Source organism: Taeniopygia guttata, chromosome 3, assembly GCF_048771995.1.
Source record: "Taeniopygia guttata chromosome 3, bTaeGut7.mat, whole genome shotgun sequence".
NCBI classification, from domain to species: domain Eukaryota; kingdom Metazoa; phylum Chordata; class Aves; order Passeriformes; family Estrildidae; genus Taeniopygia; species Taeniopygia guttata.
In genome coordinates, this window is record NC_133027.1 from 38220288 (window position 1) to 38245379 (window position 25092).

Below are 25092 nucleotides of genomic sequence, written 5' to 3' on the forward strand. Positions count from 1 at the left end.
GGAACCACAGGCACAAAAGCAGCACAACCTGCTAAGAAAGAAGTGTTACATCAAGCAAGATGTGCATGTGTAGGTCTGCTCCCTTCCATTTCCACCTCCTTCCTAGCCTAGACCATGCAATTTTATCCAGTGTAGCTTGCTGGGTCATAGCATTTCATCTGCAATGTCAGGGATATAAGCCACATGCAATACATTCAACAAGTATTGAAGACATTAAGAGGCACCTGAACAGTTCAGGAAAATTACAAGCCCTCAAGTAAAGACTTCAAAATTACAAGGAAGAAATCTGTACTTGCAAATCTTAACACCAAGCTTCGTGGGGTACAGCTGAGGAAGAAAGGCATCTCATCTAAAGAGAGAATGTTTCCTCACAAACTCCAGGTATTTAAGCTTTCTTTTTATTTAGTTTTAAGGTTCTCCAACAGTTTGCATTAGGTATTTAAAACTTACAAGCCAATTATTTAGTCTCAAAAAGCGATCCTTGAAAGGCAAAAATGCATACTTTTAGCTGATGAGTAATCAGGGAAAACTTTCTTTTCTCTTTTAGAAATGAACTTATGCTTCTTGCCCTCTAAAAATTATGGAAACTTTTAAAGGCAGAAAATGCCATGGGGACAAAAAAAAAAAAAGAAAAAAATAAGAAACACTAGATAATTTTAAACCCTTCGCATACCTAAAAAGGGCATATTAAACCACAACCTTAGTCATAAACCTCCAGTAAGTGCAAAGATGAAGTACCGCGGGCGCGACATGCAGCCGCTTGGCTGCCGGCAAGGCAGCGGCTTGGAGCGCACAACACACGCCAAAGGAAATGGGTGTCGTACCTCGCCTGCCTCCAGCATCTCCTCCTCCACCCCCCACCCTCCCAACCACCTGTAGCAGCCTCAGAGGAAGCAGACATGCTCCCACATACTTTCCAGCTATGCTGTGCCAGCCGCAAAGTATGCACGCAGCCAGCAACACGTGTGTGAAAATACATACGTGAAGAAACAGCTTCGGATCTCTCTGCAATGATTAACCTCATCTGCGAGCAAGCCAGAATTACATTCTCATTTTTTAATTTAAAAAACAAACCAGAAAAGCAGCCCAAGGAGCAAAAGAGAACCCCTCCATCGCATTTGTGCCCTTTCCCTTTCTCCCCCGCATGCACACCTACCCACACCTACAGTGTGCTGGAAAAAGGCTGTAAGCATGGCATTACCACTATTGTGTCCTGGGTACAGGGAGCTGTGGTTTTGAGATTAAACACCCAGTAAAGAAAATTTACCCTTTTGACCAGAATTTTCCAATTTAACATTGGTTAGGAAAATAAAATAGAGAAATGTTTAAATTTCCTCTCATGCTTAGATGAGGTTATATGGTTGAGATCATTTCCCCGTGATAACCTAAATTAGGGCAAAAAGGACACACACCAAGTGCCAGAGAGAAGATGCCTGGCCATAGGGACCATGGTACTGGGGACACTGGGAACTGGTGCCAGGGCAGCACAACTTGGTTTGGGGGCTCTCCTTGCAGGTGCCAGAAGGGCACCCTGCCTCTACCAGCTTCAAATACAATGTTATAGGTATCTTTTTGTCAGTGACCAGTCTTGAAGGGAAAGAAAAAAAAAACTTAAACCAAGGGGGGGGGGGGGAAATTCATGTGACGCTCCCCACTCCCCTGAAAAACCCAGCAGCCACAGAGAAAGAAGTTTTAAACCCCAAAGAAGAAAGGAGCAGAAAAAAGACCCAGGGAAAGTAACTTATTTTCCAAAGGTCCTCTGGAAACTCTTGGGGTGCTTTGCCTATTCTGCAATGATCTCTTTTTTCAGCTATTTCACTTTTGCAGATACGCTGGAGAAGGGAACCATGGGTGGGGAGGGAGTTAAAAATAAAAACAAACACTGAAAAGCTATTTGTGAACTGTTTCACCCCAGCGAAGCCTTGAACTTGTGGTTTCTCTAACCAACCGTACAGCACACCTGCAGAGTGAGTTGGGGCAGGAGATACCCCTCCACAAATACATGGGAGATCCTTCTCTGGGCTGCACCTCCTCGGGCACCTCTCTGTGCAGGATGATGGCAACAGATGCCCATGTTCCTGGCAATAGCCTAAGCTTTACAGTCAAGTAACAAATGAAAGGTGGGCAGGGGACAAAACCACATAAATAGATATCTATTTCCTCAGATAAAAATGCCCTGAATACAATTTCAGCTTTGCAACAGTCAACACTGCCCTTTTGTAGGCTTCAACATATACAAGATGTCAGGCACCTACTCATCCCTCCTTCACCCCACGATCTCTGACTAGCTAAAGAAAGCAGCTGTGCCAGGTGTTACCAAGTACAGCTATAAATCCTACAGCCTTCTCTGCACCATCCAGGTGACCTGCAACCTGAAGTGTCAAATGCGTCAATTAAGCTATCCCTCAAACCCTGCACAGTCCCAGGAAAGCCAGATGCCCATCTCTTCCAACATCAGTTCAGTGCTCCGGGTCTGTTGCCCAGCATTTGGAGCAGTAGTCTGGGAGCAAAGACATGTCTCACAGTTCTGGTTTGCTCATAGTCCAACAAAAGGGCACTAATTCTCACCTCTGGGTGGACTACTACTTTACAAACAAAAAAACCACCAAGCAAATCCCAAACCACCTTTAGGCGGTGCAATCAGCCATTGCTTGAGTCGCACATGCAGAGACTGCACCAAACTCAACTGAGAGCTGCACCACCGACCTCAGCCTTTGCTCTTTTCTGCCTGCCCACCCCCACCTTCACCCCAAAACTAGCAAGTAACTTCTTCACGATGCTCTGAAGATTTAAATCAGAAATATGCAAGCAATGCTAGTGTGGGCATAGACATCCCAGAAGGCGGGGGGAAGGTGGATCGCATTAACTAACACTGCTGATGCTGGAAAATGTACAGGTAACCAGGAGGGGCAAATCCCAAAGGAGCATGATCAAATAAGCATCCCTGGTATGGCTGTTTGTCCAAAGCTTCACCAAACTATCAAAACTTCCTGAGGTGCAAAGACTGGAAGGGAAAACCTTTCAGAAGCCCTAATTCTTCACTCTGGAACATGGTTACCAGGATAATTTTTTACATGGAATTGAACTGGATTCTAGGAATTATAGGAATCCAGTCTAGGAAAATTGATCTTCTTCTACCTTTTCTTCAAGACCAAGACTTTTTATTCTGACAACAGCTGAACACAACAGAATTCTGCTATGGCCCCATCAGGCTGCAGACTACAGACCCTATAACCAAACGTTATTCTTTCCTCTCTATCAGCTTTTGCGTTGTTTGTTTACAGAACTGTGGCACCAGGAAACCCTAAAACCACCTGTGCCAAAGGACAATCATAGACAAGACAACTTCACTGCAAGAAATAGACTGCAAGTGGTGGGGAAGGACAACAGGCACTTGGGTAACAAACAAGGAAATGTGTGGGGCAAGCAAACCACTTCTGGCATTCATGCTTATCACTGCCACCTTGCCCTACCCTCCTGCACACGCACACCCTCTCCAAAACACTCAAGTATCATCTACGCTTTGAATTCCTTTGCTGCTGAGTGTAGTAATCAGCTCTTTCATGTTATTTTGGAGCAGACTGTAAAGACTTTAGTCCTATAAAATTCTCCTATGACATTACTGACCTTGTTGCTCTTTACGCTACTCCAGTTTTCATAAGAAAGAAGAAAGCAGTTAAATTCTCAAGTGATTCAATCAAGTACTGTGTTCATCTCCAGAAATAACTGGCATCACTTTGAAATCAAAATATCTACCCCACTGCTATAGAAAGACTTCATAGCTATAAGTTCCATATAGATAACAATTAAACAGCACAATATTTTTTTTCCTCTACCAAAACTCATCATTAAAAGCACCAGAAATATTTGTGGCAGGCAGCTAATACCAATTACTACTTTCCTTGCAAGCTATTTTCACTAAATTAGCCTTGATAGCATTACAATTTGTTGAGGTAGGAAACAATAGAAATTAACAAGCCATGGCACTCTGGGGAGGAAAAAAGAACCATGGAAGCAGTATTTACCCCTTGAAAGTAGTATTTGGGAAGAAACAAGAAGCATTACACTAGCTAAATAACATGTGGGTTGCTTGTACTTGTGCACTGCATTTGCAACCCTGTGTTTTGCTTTAGTAACAGGGGTTAGACAAAACAAATGGACTGTAGCTGTATAACACTGCTTGTCCTTTACTTTGATCTTACCAAATGGTAAAAAAATTTTAGAGAAAGTTTAGAGATGATCTGAATGATACTCACAGCTTTTTAAGCTTGGAATTTGCTGGTTGGTGCATTAAGCATTACTCACTTTCTGAACAAAGTGGAAAGTTAACACAAATTGGCAGATGACTAACTGTCCAAGAAAGATTACTGAATGAATCACTGACTCTACTTTTAGTCTAATAATAAGACAAATGAAGAGGACCAAGAAGGGGAAAAAGACAAACAAAAAAATTTCCTTGCAAAGTGTTCAAATTTGCATTGCCCGTGAATTTCCAGCTATGACAAACTATGCACACATTTCATAATTTACCCTGAGTTTTACATTTGGGTTAGCTTACTGATATGCCCCATGATTACTTCATGGCTTCGCTTAATTTGGACTTCTGTAAGAACTCTGCTCCACACTTTCCCTTGGTACACATTTAATAAGTTACAGGAACAAATTAAGGGTTTGGAAATGAAGTTAAATTGCTGAGTTGAGTCACAAGCACTTGGCAGGGTACAGAACACACAAAAGTACCTCAGGCACAGCAGACACCTGAAGCTGACCTGAAGCAGGATTTAGATTTCTCAGCTCAAGAAGAGGACCTAATCAAAAGGTTCCATTTTCATTTTTGCTACTCAAGGTCTGGTGAAAAGTTTGCCTAATGCACAACCACCATTCAACTTTGCAGAAAATCATCCCAGGGTGCTGCTCAAGAGCACAGGAAAGAGGCAGTGCCATCCCCCTCCCAAACAGCCACCCAGCTCCAGCAGCCTGGTGGGGTAAAGCTACGGACAGCAAATCTAGGAGATCTGGGTTTGCCCCTTAGCAACTTGCTGCACTCACTGCTCTCCCTTGTCTTTCCCACAATAGTTCTGCTGCTCTTTGGACCTGTGGTCTTACTCATCAAATCGCCTAGGAAAATTAGTCAGGGTTAAGGAAATGGTAAATTGATAAATTGATTGTGTACTAGGTTGAAAAGCTGAATCAGCGCAGCCAATGCACATGGCCAAGCAGGACATCCTGCTCCCATCCAGTGGCACAAGGCACTACCAGCTCTCAATTTCACCCTCTCGTTTTGAAGGATGACATTAGACTCACTCCCTCGTCTGAGTAAATTCAAGTCACTCAGATCATCTGCTGAACCTGTTACTCAACATTGCTCACCATCATCCCCAGAGTGATAAAAGGCTGCGAGAAGACCCGAGGGTTTAGGAATGCGCCACATGGTTCAAAAACTCCATTGTCACCAGGTCTGCTCATCTCATAGAATGTAAAATTCTCAAGAGCTCATCACATCTGGGAGATTGGTGACATGACCTGGTTGCATGAGGCCAGAAGCCAGAATCAGGTAGGAATTAGAATAGTTGTTACAGAATCACAGCATGGTTTGGGTTGGAAGAACCTTCCAGATCATCTAGTTCCAAACACCCTGTCATGGGTAGGGATGCCTTCCACTGGACCAGGTTGCTTAAAGTTCCAACCAACTTGGCCTTGAACATTTCCAGGTTTGGGGCACCTACAACTTCTCTGGGCAACCTGTTCCAGTGCCTCACCATCCTCACAGTAAAAATTTCTTTCTGACATCTAACTTAAACCTACCCTATTTCAGTTATTTGAATATTTGCAGGAGATAGTACTTCTGCATTTTGTTAACACTGAAGATTCATTTGATTGAGTTCTCCTTTCATCTGTTTTTCAATTTCAGATATCAGCTGGAAATAAATACCCCAAACCTCTCATGGCCTGGGAAGCAAGTTCCTACTGCCAAGCTACAGGTGAGGCTAGGCATAGGCTGCTAATGGTTTTCTGCGGAGCCACCACATTGCCAAATCAGGACAAGAACAACCTTCAGGAGATGGGGAATGATGCAAAGACTGTCAGTGCACTTCGGGGACCAGATGTCCCATAGCCAGCCTAAGCCTTTTAACAAGTTTTGGTTTAATTTGATGTATTATCCAGGTTCTTGACTGCACAGCAAAGTTAACATGCACAGACATACACACAGACAGAGTAATTTCCTGCCAATTTAGTTCTCAGGGCTGGCCCACTGTGGGATGAGACAGGTGCCGTGGCAAGAAAAGGCAAGGAGAGGAGATGCTGAGCAGAATCACAGCCCCAAATCTGGCAGCAACACTGTCACCTTCCCTTCAAAGGTCTAGCCCTGTGATTTTGGACACAAATGCAACTTCAGAGTCAAGAGCTCAAAATGTCAATGAGATCTAGACCCATTATTCATTTGCCATGAGCCAACATTCACAGCACTTCTAATGCCATGATTTTCTAAAGAACTCAGAGTGCTGAACCTGTGTCCTCTTGAACTCCAAATAATCACTGGCACCTTGTTTTGCAGCCTTTATCAATTATTCTTCTGTGAACTTCAGTAAGAATTGTCCCTAAATAAATCCCTTAAGTTGGAATTCAGCCTTTTATGCTATATCCATCTGAAAATTATAAAACTTGCCTATTGTTGCCATGTTACGAACAACTGGATTTCCACATGTTGCAAAGTTTTATTTCTACAGCCTCTATTTTTAGTGCACTTCTCCCAGTAAGAGGCTACAAGATAAAGGTTTTCCATCGCAGTCTGGTTACACAAGAAACTGACAAACACATCCAAGGTATTTCAGCACAACCAAAACCAATTACATTAATATATATTAATATTTAGTGGTAAAAGTTGCTCGCTGACAATGAGGAAGCTGGAATAAGTCTAGATTTTCTGAGTAGATTTTGTTAAAAACACACTCTGCTTTAAAATGGAAAAAGAAGGAACAAAGAACCATCATATCCTGCAAGCAATAACTTACTAGTACAAATATTGCAACAACAGAGAAACATGGAGGCTTCATAAATGTGGGAATTTTCACTCTAACAGGGAAGAAAATACTAGCTCTGCCTCATATATAGCCCCTAAACCTTGTAACAACACAGGCAACTTGAAAACAGATATCAACACTAAATATTAATGCAGCAGATCAGGAGACACTGATTGGACTACCATTCAAAGTACAACACCTTGAATAAAAGAATTAAAATTTGATACACTGTAACGCCATGAAGGGCACACTCTGCTTACATGAAAACAAAATAACCTCACAATCTACAAGGCACACTTTCAAACAAAAAGCAGAATGAGCTAGAGGTTGCTTCACTGCATTGAACACAGCACAGAAGCTTTACAAGAAGGTAAACAACTCAAAGGCTCAAACCTATTACTTTTTAAGAGAGAGAGAGAGAAATAAAATAATTTAACAGATCACTTTCCGATTTGCACTTTTTTCAGTATCACTTTCAGTACTGGAAGATGTATGCTTCCTTCCATGTAGTGACAGACACATCCTACAGTTGTCATTTATGTTTCAACTCCTATTTTCTGTTTATCTTCCTCTCTGCATCCTCTGACCCCCAGCTGAAACAGCAATACAGGTCACTCAGCAGTCTTACTGCCCCTCTCTTCACCAGACTGGAAGAGAGGTAGAGAACAGCAGTTTGGCAAGATGAGGTGGTGTGCCAAGTCTTCCCCCAGTTGACATAAATACATTATATTTTCCAGATGCACATCTCTGACATCGAGGCTAAGGATCAGCAATACTCAACGGTGAAATGCAAAACACTGAGAAGAAGACAGGAGAGGGGAAGACTTTCGCACTGAAAGAAGTGCAAAAAGTAGGTATAAGTAGGCTTTCTTTGGAGAATACAAGATCTTTCACTGCTGCATAGCAAATCCCTAAATCTTCCATAAGTTAGAAAAAAAACCTCAAAGTAATATTTTCCAACCTGTCACTATGAGTAGGGGCGAAAACCACATGTTTTAAAGGTCTTCCACAGTTTTATTATTAGAAGTAGAAACCCTACTGATACTGATGAGTCATTTGTATTGGCAGAAACCAAGAACACCCATTTTCTTCATGTGTTATAAAGCTCTCAGTGTGGTTTTCTATTAATTACTGGTCAAAGTAGTTGACTAAAAACAAAACAAGTGATATGAACTCACCTTGTTTTTAAACCCTGTTCTATAGCAGCTGATTTTCTTTTTCACACTTTCAAAGACCGCTTATTTTTCACCCCATTCTGCAAGAAGAAGAAAACTGCACAAAAGACAACTATAAATCTAAACTCCCTCATAATAAATCCAGAACTGCAGATGGCTAATTCACTCCACTTCTGCAAAGGCTTTTGTGATCAGCTAAGAAAGAAAGAAGAAAGAAGGGAAGAAAAAAAACCCAAAAACCACAACAAGAAGATCAGTTAAAAATCATCAGTCAGCAGCAGCTATCATTTTAGAATCCTTATGAGTAATCAGGATAGAGCCTGTAAATAAAGAAGCTGTTGTACAAGAGCGTGAGCAGATGAAGGAATCCTTTCATGCTAGCAGCCAGTGATATTGCCACACAGGAGGTAAAAACGAGACTAAGAAATAGAAAATTTTTGAAAATTAAAGACAGCTAAAACCAGTTTTTTTTAAGTTTAATCATAATTCCTTGCTGGCTTTAAAGAAGATTTATTCCACAAATAGGGGTGGAGGGTAGGTAGACTCCCCAGCACAGCCTGCATTTGGAAAAGGAAAACACAATTCATAGGTTAGACTTGCCATACCCGAATTCCAAATGGTGCTATGGGGACTTTTTAGTAAAACCCCAGTCGCCAAAAAAAAAAAAAAAAAAAAAAAAAATCACTATGTAAACAAAAAAAAACAAACAAAAAAAAAAGAAAACCAAAAGAAAAAAATACCAACACCGACAAAAACACCTAAACCCCAGAGGTTTAGCTTGCTGATCAGTAGCATCAGAACGCACTTGGAGCGCAACCTCTGCAGCGGCACAATGAACTTCCACTTTACCCTCCGCACCTAGAGGAATGGCAGCCTGACAAAATGACAGTGTGTTTTGATGTTGCTGGGGAAGAAAACCACAGCAAAGCAGTGACCGGAGAACCGAAAATAACCTTTGAACAGCGGCTCGGCACTGCCGGTCTCTCTGCCCGCGCCTCCTATTGTGGATAGTTTATAGCCAGGGTAGCTCCAAGCTGCACCAGACACGTGAGTCAGCAAGAGCGGCTCGTAGGAAACTGCTGACACGTTCAATTGCTCGCACACACATCGAACACACCTACCCGCTAAATAAAAAACAGCCCGCATGCAAATCGGGGCGAAGGAACACCACTACACCTACAGTTCCTGTTTTCCTAGTTCAGGTTTAAATTTTAAAGCGATCACTAAAGAAAAAAGAAGAAAAACCAAAATAAAAAAAAAAGGAAAAAAAGCCCTCGTTGAATGTCAGCTATAATAAGTAGCTGTGATTAAGTCTCAAGGGTCATTTTGTTTATTTAAGCTGCTTTTCCTCTTCAAAAAACTAAATTGCTGCTCCACAGCCCAGAAGCCCTGCGTGGTGACAGGCGGCAAAGAGTTCCTGTTTTTCTTAGTGGGGAGACTCCTTTTGAACCTGTGCACCAAACCCCATCTACCCATCACAGCCTAGCTGATTTGTTTTCAACACTCAGGAGGAGAAAAAAAAAAGTTTCAGGCTTCTGTTTCAACTCTTACTAGGGATAAACTGGAAATTCCCTTATTCCCTTGGTTTTAGCTCCTAATAGCTTTTCAAACATCTTGTTCAGCTGAGAGCAGAGACAGTTGTATGCAAATGATAGGTCTTCGGAACAAATCTGGGAGGATCTGACCATTTTAGATCACCTTTCAAACTAAAAAAAAGAAAAAGGCATAGCTCAGGTCCCCATGTCTGTTGCCCCTGCAACCACCACCTGCACTACCTCCTCCATCTCCTTTAAAGCACTGAATCTGAAATGTCCCAGCTGGCTCTGAGGGCAGGTATGCACCAGCACATGTAAAAAGCAAAGGGGAGCAGACACAGAAGTCAGTGAGGGCTGAGGGGTTACACACAGGAGCTGCAGTTCAGCCCTCACTGTATTATAAGCTTTTACAGACAGTCTTTTTCAAGCTAAACAGGGACACATCTATTGATCTGCTGAGATGCCAGTGCAACACAGGTGGTGTTCTTCAGATTGTTGCTGCAGCTCCTTCTGCATGAAGATCAATACAATTGAGCAGAGGAGTCTTCTGAGCCCAATTTTTGACAGATCAAAGTTCTGCCATACATGTAATCTTTTAGCATAAGGGCTGTCCCAAACTTAATCCCTCATTCCTTTTTTTTTTTTTTTTTTTTGCCTGTTCTGAACATGTGGTTGCTCTTTGATCATTAGTTCTAGTAACTCAAAAGCTGCAGGTCCATCACTGGTCATAGAGGCAGCATTTGTACACATTCCTTCGCTTGCCTGCTTTAAAATTGTAATTCATAGTCTAAGAGTGGCATAGTATGCAGTGCTCTTTTCAATCCACTACAAAGATGTTTCTGCCTATCTAAAAAGCAAGATGAGCACATTGCAACTCAGCTGGCTATATTATACATTCAACATCTTCTTGATGCAAGCTTCAAATAAATGTGTAATATTCAGACATCTGCCAAGGTTAGTATCTTTTGGTTGCATTTAAAGGAATGATGACCGTTTTTGTAACAATCTGAATGAATACCTTGAGCACTATTCTGGAAATCCTGCAGGAGTTACTAGGAGTAGAACTCTACTGCCCAAAACTACAACAAAATCATTTGGGCACCTCTTCAAATATCAATGAAGAACTGCAGTATCAGAACAACACTCTACACATCCTCTTAAAGCATCTGTAGTCTGCAGGAACACTGAAAGCAACAGGAGTAACTCAGAGAAAGCACGAAGTTTAAACCTGAATTTTCTTCAGCACATCAATGGAATGATTAGTGTATTTTCCCTAACAGCTCAACTCAGAAAACCCTTATATACAGCATCACACCCAAAATGAACTGACCTGGAAATTCAGACCCAGAAGTGAAAGAAGCATGCATTCCTTCAAATCTAAGTCAGACCTGCTCAACACTGCAGGTACATTCTTAGCAAAAACTAAGAAGCCATTCACAAAGTATTCCTTTGAGTAAAAAGGCATACACATTTTGATTTGAATACATAAACCATGTTCATACCACCTAAATTAAAACCACAAGAGACACTGTTCATGTCACACAATAAATACTATTCAATTTTACCAAGTTTATTACATAAAAACGCCATTACTACTGAAAAGATTACTTCGCATATATTAATGTTACCCATCTCATTTTTCAGCTTAGTGCCATAAACCTCTCTTTGCTATGGTCTGAGAAGTCTCTTTAGATGTGCATATGTGAAGCCCTACCCAAAAAGAATGTCACAGGCACACAGTGACAAAACATCTATTTCTATTCTTAAAAAAAAAAAAAAAAACTGATTCCTGTTTTTTTTTACACTACACCTTTAAAGAAAACCTAAAAGAAAATAATAGGCAATCACACTGCAGCCTCATTAAGAAAAACTGGCACTTCAGACTGAAAAATCAAGCAACAAAAGTTTTAAAATAAGCAAAGGCAAGCAACTTCTGTCACATATTCCACACTACATATCATCTATACAGGGTTTTATTTTCAGCTCTTTGTCTTTTACTGTGCACTTGCAGAAAGAGACATGCAAGATTGCTATATATTATGGAGACTTTATTATTTCAATGAGTATCTGAAGACTTCTCCAATGTCAAAGATTTACCAAAATCTCCTCAAAAACTCAGATTTTATGCCTAACTTCCCTTCCTCCCCAACACAAAAGAGCAAACAGCCAATGTTTTCTTGCTGCAAAATGAATGACTGAAAGCCAAGAGGAAAAGAGAGGAAGGAATCCCACCTACATCACCAGAGCAATCTGCCAGCATGCACATTAGCACCAACAGATGCTCCAGATGTGCCTCTGGGTCAGAAAAAGACTAGGAGTACCTGCCCTAGAACTGTTTCCCAGTGTGAGACACTTCAACATAAACAATTGCTGTTGATTAACACATCTGCCAGCATGTGCATTAATCATCTATTCACTGCGTGCATCTTCCCCATCTACCCTCCACAATGGTAAAAGTTTAAAAAAATTGTATCTGTTTAACCTCAGGCGTCACAGCAGAGTTGTCCAGCATTGCCCAGAAATGCACACTCTGCTCCCCTGCAGCATTTCTGCAAAAGATCACTAAATATCCTGAGAACCACCCTATCTCCAAAATCACAAGGGACCTTTCTTGCCCGCTTGGCAGCTGTGTGCTAGCGTACATCTGTTTGAGTGGTTCGCCCGGCGTTACAGAGGAAGCTAACAAGAAAACTAGACCTACGATCCTGATTTTTTCAGTTCTCTACTTTTCCAATTAGTCACGGCTTCCTTCCATTCCTTGTAGAGCACCTTCAGAACAGCCTTTGAAGCTGAAGGGTCAAATGTGAAAAGCAACGCTGAAAGCTCAGGTTCAGCACACGGCAGGGAAGTACAACGCCGATCCATTTTGCTGCACAGCTGCCCAGATCCCAGTGACAGGGGGCAGGCGGGTGGACACAAAAGGCAACAAGGCTTTTAAAAGACCAAGCCCACATGTGAGGTGGAATTTTATTTCTATTTGTCAGATGTAAAGCTCCTAGAACAGTGGTTTAGAGCTGTTGTCTATGGGGCTGTTGCAGTAAAAGCCTAACACACCACCTTATCCTTTTATTCTACCCATCTCATCTCAACAATTATCTCAGATTTCAGTATTTACATATCTAAAAAAGTCAATTTACCCAAGCACCACCACCCTCCCCAAACTGCAGAGCATTCCACTAGCTACGGCAGAATCTCAGACAATTCCCAGCTCAAAAAAAAAAAAAATAAAACCCAACTTGTTTTCAGCTCGAGCCTCAGAAGAAAAAATTAAAATATGCACAAGTTTAGCGACAGTTCCAAAGTCTCTGAAAACGGGCTTTCATCACGAAAACACTGACACGGCTTCAACAAGAGCAAACAGGAACGCTGTAATTTCCCAGTCTTTCCAACATCTTCAGGAGTATTTCTTATCAGATGTCGTCCCTGCCTCACGTTTATTAGTAAAGACTGAAACCCGGGGTTTACTCCGGGGCTTCAATAACAAGGGCACAATGATCTCACGGCAACTGAAGCGATTTAAGCAAGGCACCCGCTGCATGACCAAAATAGCCCGCTCCACAAAAGGAGAGGCACGGTTTCACACTTAGCCTCTTTCATGACAGGCAGCGTCTCCGCGGCGCGCTGCCTTGTCCGCACGCCGCGCCTTCACGATCCTAGAAACTGTTACCGGAGTTCGCATCCCTCCCCGAGCCCACGGGACCGGGGGTGGCGGGGGCGCGGCGGGACGCGCTGCCCGCCTGCCCCGCAGGCTGCAGGTGGCCGCGGCGCCGGGGCCGGGCGAGGCGGAGGGGCTGCCCGGGGTCCCGCCCGTGCGGGGCAGCGCGGAGGGGAGCGCAGAGCGCGCACGGACACACGCGCGCCCGCCGCGCACTCCCCGTTACGCAACGCGCGTATTTCCCACTTTAAGGAATAAGCGCTAAGCGCGCCTGCAAAGCCCGCGGAGCTCCGGGGGCGGGGGTGCAGCCCCCCGCCTGACCCCGCGCAACAGCTGCTGTGCTTGGCAGGAAGAGGAGAAGGAGGGGAGAAGCCACGCTGCCCCCCCGCACGGCCAGCCTCCCCCCAAACTTCGCCCCCCTCCCGCCGTTCCCCTTCCCCGGCGGGGCTGCCGAGCCGCGGAACAGGCGCACTCACCTCGCCTCCGCGCAACTTTCGGGGGTCGCCCCTCTCGCTGCAGCCTGGGAGGGAGGTGGGGGAGGCAGTGGGGCGGGGTGGAGTGGGCCCGGGGGTGGGGGGGCTGTTACGGCTGAGGAGGTTTGGGGAAGGGGGAGGTTGCTCTTGTTGTTGCTGCTGCTGTTGTTTCGGAAATTCTTATTAGTATTTCTCTGCGGTCAGAAACCTGCACCCTCCCCCCCCCAAATGAAAAAAAAAAAACCCGACCCAGACGATCATCACATGGCGATTGCTTTGAACCAGCTGTTTCCAGAGCCAAAGTCTTGCGGAGAAAAATAAAGGGGGAAGGGAGGGAAGGAGGGGAGGACTGGCAGGGGGGCCGGAGGAGGAGAGAAAGCCGCAGCGGAGGGAGGGCGGGTGGAGAGAGGGCGGGCGGCGGAGCGGCGGGGGGGGAGGGGGGAAGCAGCACCGCGGCGGCTGTGTCGCTGCCGGAGCGGCACCCGGGGCCGGCGGCGGTGGCAGCCCGGCCGGTGGAGGCGGAGGAGAGAAGGCGGCGCTGCTGTGCTGCTGCTGCTGCCGCGGCCGCTGCTGCTGCCCGGCTCCGCCGCCCGCCGCCGCCTCCCGCGCCCCGGCCCGGCGCCGCCCCCGCCCCTCAATCGCTACATTGTTGACATTCGCAGGCTGACGTCACCCTCCCCGCCCCGCCGCGCGCTCCATTCACAACAACACTACGCCAACGGCGCAGCGCCCGCCGCCGCGCCTACGCCCGCCGCGGCCCCTACGCACGGAGAGCGGCGTACGGCCGCTCCGCGAATAGCGGTGGCGCCGCCGGCGCTCCGCCCGCCCCGCCCCTCCGCAAGCGGTCAGCGCATGCGCGGCACGGGCTCGCTCGCTCCCTCCCTCCCGGGGCAGCGTGTGTGTGTTTGTGTGTGCGTGTCTGTGTATGTGTGTATGTATGTGTGTGTCTGTGTGCATGTATGTATGTATGTGTGTCTGTCTGTGTATATGTGTGTGTGTGTGCGCGCGCGAGAGGGGGTGCGTGCGTGCGTGCGTGTGCGCGTGCAGCCAGACCCCGCACCGGGGGTCGCGCCGCCGGCCGCGGGGGGCTCTGGGAGCCGTAGTCCGCCGCGAGGGGCCGCCATGGCGGCGGGGGCGGCCGGAGGGAGCCGCGCTACGACGGCTGTGGCGGTGGGAAGGCACTGGGCAGGGTGCGACGGGCAGGGCAGAGAACACCCACCGCGGTCACCCCTGGCTGCCAGCGGGGTCGCCTCAATGTTGATGCCTGCGGTATTTTGCGCGCTCCGCCCCCCGGAAAAACCTCATCCTACTTGTAGTGCCGACCGCAAGCGCCCAGCGGTCATGAGTCAGCCGTGCCGAGCATCGCGCGGGGAGGTGAGCGCTCCCGGGACTGAAAACAAAAACAAAACCCCGACCCGGTGTTCCCGACGCGGGAGCGCTGATTGTTCTTCACCTCCTCTCGGCTATGTGTGTGAGTGTGTGTGTGTGAGTGAGTGAACCACCCGATCCGAGCTCCTCTCCCACTCCGAGGCTTGGTGCCATGGTTTCTTTTGCCAAGTGGAAAGCTGTGATTCCTGCAAATTATCCTGGTGCCGGCAGCCAGTGCTTCTGAGCGAGACCCCAAATGTCAGTGGCCATGAAATGCAGTTGGGAGAACCGGTAAATGAATAAGCAGCATTCTGCAAGCCCGAGTTACTCAGCCGGGCCTGGACAGAAAAACATAAAGATGAAAGACAGCTGATAAAAAGAAAAGTTGGAGAATAAATGATTCACAATAGGGGCCGTGAGTGAGATTATCTTTGGAGACATCTCTAATTAAAGGGCGTTGGATAACTAGAGGGTTACATTTTCCTGGGTCAGTGATCTTGAAAAAGAAATTGCCGTTGCAGTAAATGTCAATAAAGAATGATGGTGACCTACTGCTAACAAAAGCATGTTCAGTAATTAACATGTGCATGTTTGTTATTTTTTCTGCGTTTGTCAGTTTTCATTGTGCATTTTCATCCTCTGTTTCCCCCTTTGACTACAGCCAGATGATATACTGTGTTTTCTGTATCTTTTAGAGAGGAGCCATTCCTGTGAAGTTTTCTCAATGATGTCTTCTAAAATTGCATCAGCTACCTGCATTTTCGAAGTCTGCTAAACTACAGAAAACCTAGTTGTCAACCTAGATTCAACTCTTTTGTATTTCAGGGCAAGCATATAGTCACTTTTCAAAAATGTGATTCTCCCCAGTTTGCATTTTGCACTATTATCCACTTGTGTAAAGTGGAAAGCATTTAGTTCCTTACAGAATTTTGCCCCTACTTTTCCTAGCTACATGTAGCTGCAGAATAGCACCCCACTGGAGATTTTGACTCATGAATGTCACTTTCCCTTTCCAAGTAATGTTCATGTGAAGCCTTGCTCACCAGTGCCATTTAGGTTCTGGTTCTGCAAACATATATGCTGTTAAGCATGTGAAAAGTCCCACGGGGTGTAAGGAGACTCATCATGTTTATACACTAGTAGGGCTGAGTTTTCATGTTGCCTTCTTTTTCCCTCAGACACAAAAATAATTTTGTATTGGCATGGGAGATAAAAATACTATAATGAGAAGGACAGAGAGATAAAAATAAGCCATGCAGCATTTGTAATGCTTTAGTTAGCACGCTACGTGCCCGTTATGCCACTGCATTCGAAGTGCACATATTCTGTTATTTACAGCACACTACAGGAGATATGGCTCCAGGTAGTCAAAGCCATCCAAACTGGAAACAAAGCACGCCGTGTATGCTCTGCCCATAGCACAATAATTGCCATTTATCTTACTGGCTGATGTTTTAGAATGAATGCTACTATTTGGCTAAAAGGAGGAGTAATGTGAGCATGTCCATTTTGGGTTTTATTATTCAATCTATGCTGTGATAAAATGTGCAGTGGCTTCAGTGTGAATCAGGTCATGCTTGTGCAGGACAGAGATATCAGCAGAGAGTGAAAGCAGGTAGAGCTAAGCAGGGGCTCTGCACAGAATCTTTTTGAAAACTCACCAAGTAGCTCTATGCAGCTTTTGGTACCCAAATGCTATTAATAATTTTGTGATCAACTCATAATTCAAGGCAGAGTTCACAATCCCATAAGTCACTCAGATCATGATTTCGTTATGGCTGTTGTATCTCCATATAACAGTAGAAAACAGGAAAAGCTGACAGTGGTTTTCCAAATACAAAAGGAATATTATATTAACCAAAAAGAATATTATACTAACCAAATAAAGCCTACTGTTTAAAAATTGTGTTTTTATATCACATATTTTACATTTTAATGCCTTGGCTTCCCAATTCATTCCCAAACTGTTTATATTCCATCAATGAATCTGGTCTGATACTGTTTGCATTGCAATCAACTATCTTCATGCCTAGATTTTTGTATATATTACTATTTCTGGACCATTTTTCTTGCAGTGCAACCAAACATATATTCCAGACAACTATGAGTTATTTGAAGAGGCATCATGTATGGTGTCTCAAAACAACACCCATTTTGTCAAGCAATAACAACAAAATAAGGTAAGAATGAATGTGAAGAGGTACAGTTTAGAAGTTGACCCAAGAATACTTTAAGGGAGAACTTGCCATGAATGCTGCAGCTCATCCTCCAGAAAAGGCTGCATACACACATTCAACAACATGTGTTGACTCAGAGCTATGGACAAATTTCCTGGTTGCATGTTACCTTTACTAGCATTAATTAGGTGGTTTCTCCACACTGCCATGACTTCATCTCTTTGAGGAGGACTGCCTGCTATGGCACTTGACCTACTTTTCAGTGGTTCCTTTTTGGATAACACAAAACTTTCCAGAGTAGCTGAATTATGAATACATATTTCAATCATATTTCATATGTAAATTTAAAAGATTTTTAAGTGAATCCAATATTGTAAAACATGTCCCAACATCCCTTTCTGAGATCTCATTTGCATATCAATCTTGTAACTTGAATAGTCTTAATAGTGCCACTTGTTGGAGAGCTCTGTGTATTGCAAGGTATTTCAGTCATGTATTTAAAAAAACAAATGGCTTTTTCCTAGTGAGAGGCAATTCCTAATTTAAAGTGCTATGGAAGGCAAGTACTGCAGTCTTGGCTTCAATCATGCTGACTCAAAGACTTTGAATGAGCAACACGTTAGTGGATCTTATGCAATTTGATCTTTACAATGGTAATGAAGGAGTGAAAAGGGAAAAATAAGGACAAATTTTGCAAGTTTTAATTCAGGAAGTTGTCATTTCCTTCTGAAGCACATTTTGCCCTGCAGCATTTGGGTTGAAAAATACCAGTTTTCCTGGGTAAGCCCTGGTCCTGTGCTGAGATCTAAGTAATTATTGGTAATTATGCACATATTCTCCTGGGTTATGCAGGTAGACTTAATGACACTGCATCATTTTCTTCACAGTGATTAAGAAATTCACAGTTGATTATTGATTATCCTACAGACACCTCATGCCTTTTCACAAGCAGGTCCTAACGCACCCCAGGTATGTTACATTTCCTGGAGCACTGACAGTACTAACAGCACGCCCTGAGTCAGTGGCGGTGACAGCTACGAAGGAGACATTGTCATGGTGTGCAATATCAAAGATCCACAGTGTAGCATCTCCGGAGCGTGGCTTGACATCACATCAAAAGCTCCACAAAGGAGCATTTGTCATGCACAGAGCTTCAGATCCCTGGCATGGAATTTTGAGGATCTGGTGAGATATAATATTGGAAATATACTGAAGTATCAACATTGTTGCTGGGACTAAACTTACAGTGACAGGAAGCAAGGTAGGAAAACAGGGCAGGCACTGACCTGTTTTAAACTGATGCAGGTAACATAATGAAAAGGGAATACAAGGACCTCTTTGTATGTCAAGAAACAGGGCCAGGAATCATTCAGGTTTACACATTTTTTTTCCAAAAAGTATTTTGTGGTGACCGAGTGGATTCACTGGTTTTTATCTTTTTCAAAAAAAAAAGAAAATAAATGAGAGGTAAACTGTTCACATCACCTGCTTGCTGGGGTCACCCAACTTAGGTTTGACATAGTTTAATTTGCAAAAGTAGTTGCAACACCTATGCTAGACAGGTAGGATGAATGAGCTAAAGATTATTCTTTCCAATGGTTTTACAGGACATGAGAATTTGTTAGCCCCAAAGCAAACACAGCCCTAGCAGCCTGCTGGTACTTTGAAGTTCAGTTCTGTGAAAAGCAGTGCAAATACAGCCCACAGCAAATCCTGGAAATGGCTAGCCAGGTTTAGGCTTTGTCCTTCCTCATTTTAAGTCTGTGCCATCTTCTGAGAATTTCCTCAACTTTGTTACTGCATTCAGCTTTTTTTTTTACTTAGTGTGTCATTATTATTTAGAAATTGTGAGTTACATTTTAGAACTTGCATTTAGAATGGTATTTTTAAATATAATATCAAACTTATTTTTTTAAGAGTTCTGAAGGTGAACTCTGTCAAATTCCATGATTTCACAGGTCGGGATGATCCTAGAGTCCTAAAAGCAAGGACATCTGAAATGACTTATTTAAATCTCAGTTCACATGTTCTCCTATCACTAAGAATCAACACAGTCAAATGGTTTGAGGGCAGTTGTGGGCAAAACCCTATTTTAGCTTAGCTTGTAATCCATCTTTCAACAACACTTGGCCTTTAGAGTTATTGTATTAAGAGTATAGAAATCTGGCAGAAATGAAGCTCCCTTGCTTTGCAGCTAGCCCTGAGATCAGAGGGGCTGGGTGAGGCTGAGCTTAATTTCTGATTACAACCAATTTGACACAGTAAGTTCACTTGCATTCATTAACATCCCAGATGCACAAATAGTTTGGGTTACACTGTAAGTCTGGTCTCTTTCACAGTCTCAGATTCACAAATAGCACCATGTGCAATTCAGCACTGAAGGTCTGGTCACGTTCAATAGGAACTTTCACAAACACATTTACAAATAGTGCTTTTTATTGGAGCAACCTGTTATAGATTCTCCCTAGATTGCTGGTGGTAAGTTGACTAGACCTGCAAAATACTGGCATGTAGCACTAGGTACGAGTGTTCCTGGGTATGTTCCAATGCAGTCAGAGGCCTAAATCTTACCAAAAATATGTTGCTGGCTTTGAGGAAGAGAGAGGAGCAAGCCCGTTAGCTTGTCTGCAATGTGAGTGATTTACAATGCCAGCTTCCACTTTGTGGGAGAAGTGGAGGTAGTCAAATATTCTATTATTGCTGTCATAAGTGGGGAAGGGGAGCAACCACTTCATGTGTAAATGGACAGTTACAAAGAGAAAGAGTACAAAGATTGTGGGTCTTGTGCAAGGTCAGCACACAACCATGACACCTTCCTACCACTTCCTCTTCCACTTGGCCAGTTGATAAGGGTCATTCATCTTCCTGATAACTTATCGCCCCATCAGCAGATCATCATGTCCCTGGTAATTCCTTTACCACTGTCTCATGGAAATCCCTTCACCATATCAGTTATGGCATAGCTCATGGCTGTAGGCCTCATTCCTAACCCAGTTATCCAGAATAGTGAAAATATCTGCAGCAAGCTGTGAGAGGAGACAAAACATCTGCTTTGTCCAGGCTGTCCTGCAAATCAAGGGATGCACAAGAGTATTAGAAAAATGCTTTTTTCTCTTGAACAGTGCCAAGGGAGGGAAAACATCTGGGACCGGAGAACAAAGAGGGCACGCAGAGGTTAATCTCGATATGACAGAGTGGTGTTTGTGTTCTAGATATTAAATGTCAGGCTGGAGACTTTTTTCCCTTCAAGAGCTCAGAGATATTTCTGACCAGTCTAGGTCACAATTCTGACATGTCACAGGACAGCTGTTATTCGGCAAGATTTAATTCAAATTCATTATTTTGGGAAGGAGCAGAGGATAGGTAAGAAGAAAAGCACTAATCTGTGGAGAGAAGTTGCTGTTTCTAAGGACTCTTCTACTCCATATGGTCTTCAATATCAATGAGAGTTTATACACATGTGCCAATGGCTGAATAGACTGAAACCCACTTGTTTAGAGTAAAAGCCTAGAGGTAATTATTAGTCACAGAGGTACTGAGTTGATAACAGTTGTGACTTAGCACCCATGGTTCTGCTTTCAGTGCATACTGTAATAGGGGCTTTTTCTTTCTTTCCTGGATGGACTGTGCAGCCACAGCAGAGGACATCTGGCTGTTGTCTTATGGAAGTCAGAAGGAGTTTTGTCATAACTGGCAGTTCTGGTGGGATGTCTGACTGTTGGGGTGTGTTTTAAGTTCCCCCCCACTTATGGTTGCTCCCTCTCCCCCTCTTTATGTTAAATGGTCCGTCCTCCCTTCTTCTCCCCCCCCCTCCGTCTGCCAGTCATCCCTCCCTCCACCCCATTGGTTAAGTTATGCTGAGTCACTCCCCTGGCCCCTCCCCAGGGCTGTCCGTTACACTGAGGCCCCTCCCTTTCACCTAGAAAGTTCTACCCAGGGCCTCGGCTGATAGGCTGGTCCCCGGGGTCCCCCCCCTCCCTCTCACCCCATTGGATGTTTCCCCCACTTGTCACCTCTGTTGCCACCCCCAGTTGTTATCCCATTGGTTGACTGTTGTTCCCTCCCCTTGTTACCTCCCCCATATAAAAGGACATGCACACTGTGCGCGTGGCCTTTTGGGGCTTACCTCCCTTTGAGCTACAGTTGTCTGCTCAGACTGCTAATAAACTCGGAACGCTGATACCCCCAGAAGGATGGCTCCTTTGCTTTTGTCAACGTCGCTCCGCATCTCTCCCAGTCTGGCGGCTTCGTTCCCACAGGCCATAGCTCCTGCCTGCAGCGGCATGCAAGAGTGGCCTTTGCTGCCTGCAGTGCCAAGGACACTGGCCTAGCTGACACTTGGGGAGGCACTGCAACATCTGACTGGATGCCTGGCTGCCTCTTGTGCCTCTGGCACTGTCTCTCAGTGCTGTCTGGGCTGCTGTCACGATGGCTGTGTTCTCCTTTTGCCTCTGCAGTAGGAGGAATACTGAGCACCCTGCTGCTTAAGCCTTACCTGGAAAGGTATTTCTGGTGATGAGTCATGCAGGATGTAGCAGATGGAGCCATGGAGACAATGCAGTGCTGGTGTGACTGGGAGAGGAGCCTGGAGCACTGGGATTAGGCAGTGGAGATGGAGAGGAGGACAAAGCAGAATGCAAAGCCACCAGCTTTGTCAGAGCCCAGTGGTAGTAGACACAACTGTGTTATGGGGAAAGTCCGAGGTGTCCAGTGTGCCTTCAGAGGGAAGGGTGGGAAGTGATGCACAACAACACTTGGGAAGGTAAAATTTAAAAGGCAAGCCTGATCATCGTGTAGTTTATAAACATGTGCTTCATGATGCTGAAACATGGGTGGAGCACAAAAATGCTAGTGCTGGTTGAGGATGGCTTCTGGCTGAGCAGAGACTGGAGAAGGACTGGTGGGAGTGCTTGGGGACAACACAGAGGGTGCAGATATCCCGGCGTTTAGTGGGCACACACTGGCCCTGCTGGCATGGTGGCTCCGCCTGCCTCTGAGGGCCTTAGGGAGCTGTTGGAGCATTTTGGACTTGTTATTAAAGGCCAAATGCCTGACATGCTGCAGTTCCGAAAGGGTCTGGGGGGTTGGAGTGCTTCAGTGCTACACTGAAGGCTTTGGCTTTTGCACGGGTAGTTTATTTTGCTTTTAGCTCTAATACTAACCAAAGACTTGGGACCCCAGTGAAGCTGGCTTTCCACTGACATATTTAATTATCTGTTTGATTAACTTACTTCTTACATCAATTTCTTTTGCCTTTTTCAAGAAGGCACCTTAAGCAAAGACCAGGGCAGAAAATATATTTTTGTAAGGATGAAGATGGCTCTTTTCATGCAGAGGGATTTATAAGCTGCCTTCAACTATTTTTTGATTAATAGATAGTGTTGCTGAAGTGTTAACACATAAGGCAGAAGTCAAGCCTCTGTTATTTTTCTCTCTTAGAGGTGAAAGCAGAGTGCATTGGCTTGCAGCATGTGGTGTTTTTGTGGGGTTTATTTGGGAGCTGCAGCAAATAATTGTGACCTCTGATTAGAGGAGTGATTTAAAACTGCTCTTTGCTATGTTAACTTGAAGTTGTGAACTACAAAGGTTTGCAGTGAATAGCTTATGAATAGAAAAGGGACTCTGTTGGAACTCGCTATTATGTTTGAAGTTGGTAGAAACTAGAGATTGAAAAGACCCGCTGGTTCACTGAATTAATTCATTGCACATGCAAGACAGATACTCCTGGCACACTGATATCCTTACTATGTTTCTCAGGAAAAAGAAAATATGTTGAGATGTTTCTGGACAAAATGCTTTGACACAAGGCAATCCATTAGGATGTCTACATTTTGACCCAGTCTGCCATCTAGTTAATTTTTACATTAAATTTTCAGTGTCAGTTAAAAAATTAAAGCTTCATGTAGAAGAAAGATGATGTATTATGTATTTCTTTTTCCTGCAGTGAAAGGAAATGTTATTTTGTAGCTATTTCTGTCCTGGTTTTCTCTGAAGAATAGTTAGTTTAGTCTAAATGTAGATGTTGTAAAAGCATATGTGAAACACAAGGCTGATAATGTTTTTTAGTTTTGTTTGTTTTGTTTTGTTTTTTAATATAAGTCAGAAAATCATTTTTGAACAACTGGCAACCCACGGCCTTTGAAATCCAGTAATGATACAGTAAAATCTTGTAAGCAGTAAGAAAATAAAATATTGGTGATATTTGGTGATTATGCCAAGCAAAAAGAAGAAAATAAACAAAGTCTGTAAAGAGTGATGAGCAAATTCCATGTGAAGAAATATCACTTGTCTAATAATTGAACTTAATTTAATTTAACGAGATGTGTATGCCAAGAAATCTTTTTCTTGTTCCTTTTTTTTTAATGGACTTTCATAGGAAGATGATAGAGTTCCTCGAAGGAATAGACTTGCTAGCTTCAATTTGTGGATAGTACAGCCTACTTTTGTCTTTAGCTTATGAAACTTGGTCTATTTTGTCATGACTACTTTCTTTGTTAAAAGGTAAAATGCACATTGGGCAAGTGCTCTATAGCAATTTGCATAAAAAGTGATGACAAAGAACAATTAATTCCTCATTATTATGCAGTGAAATGCTACTTTGCTCCTAAGTGACTGTAGAGGAAGGTTTTTTTCCCTGCGTGTAAATCTGTTGCGGCATTGTTCTAAAAATAGTACTTAAGAGCCCTCTGCACTCTTTATAAATCAGGGTCTTTGACACTCCAGTCAGTTCTCAACTGAGAGATTTTTGTCACACATGCTGAACACTACAAGTATCGCCCCAAATATTCATCACAATAATAGGCATCAGAATTTTGTTAGATAAGGCAAGATAGAGTAATTTAGTATTTTGTCAAATTAGATCTCTATCCTTTTTATCTGGAGATCAGTATTCAAAGTATACTCAGATCACACACAAATAGAAACATATTCCTGCCACACACAGCTAGTCTGTACAGAACAAAGAGTCAAGATATCGTTGTCTATGAAGGCTTGATTCTCAGTACAGATTTCATTACCAGCTCACCATAGGATAATGAAATTCCTTCGGGGCAAAGATGAGGTACATCAAAGAGGCAGCATGGAGAGGCAGACTTTGTTAGTGCATGCTCTGTCACCTGCATTACTGGTCCTTGCCTGCCTTTAATTTGTAAGGAAATGCTAGTAATTCAAACCCTTTTATTGGACCAACTTACATATATCTATGTGCATAAATGTGTGTATACACAGATAAATATGTATTTTTTAACATACAAAACCTTCTGGAAGTTGTTCGGCTTTGCACCTGAAACAGAATACAGAAAATAATTAATTTCTTGCAAGCAAAAAATTGCCCATACAGGTCCTAAAAGCATCTTTGTATTTACTAAATAAATGCTGTCTGCACCATGTAGATAAATAACCCTTCCTGCAACTTTGCCTTTTTATTTCTGAGCAATTCAGAGTGACTTTAGTGCCTATGGAAATGAGAGGACAATGTTCAGCAAGACCAGGAGCTGCTGAAGACATGAATCACTAAAGCTTTCCCACAAAGCTTTGCCAATTCGGGAACAAAAGGGTTGCCCTACAGAAACACATCATGGGTCTATCTAGTCCAGCATCCCGCCTCTGGCAATGGCCAGCAACTGATGCTTCAGAGCAAATCAAAACCACAGCAAGCACCTAGCTAATTATGAGATGCGATGCGTAG

The 25092-nt window shown here is 43.8% G+C and overlaps 1 protein-coding gene across 5 annotated transcripts in view; it reads right to left on the minus strand.

Moving 5' to 3' along the window:
* BACH2 (BTB domain and CNC homolog 2) overlaps window positions 1–14443 on the minus strand; it is a 181867-nt gene extending 167424 nt beyond the window's left edge. For all 5 annotated transcript variants that reach the window (XM_072926653.1, XM_030267591.4, XM_030267595.4 and 2 more), the window contains exon 1: window positions 13864–14443. The gene's annotated coding sequence lies outside the window, so the exon portion shown is untranslated. The remainder of the gene's footprint in view (window positions 1–13863) is intronic.
* Window positions 14444–25092: the final 10649 nt, after the last annotated feature.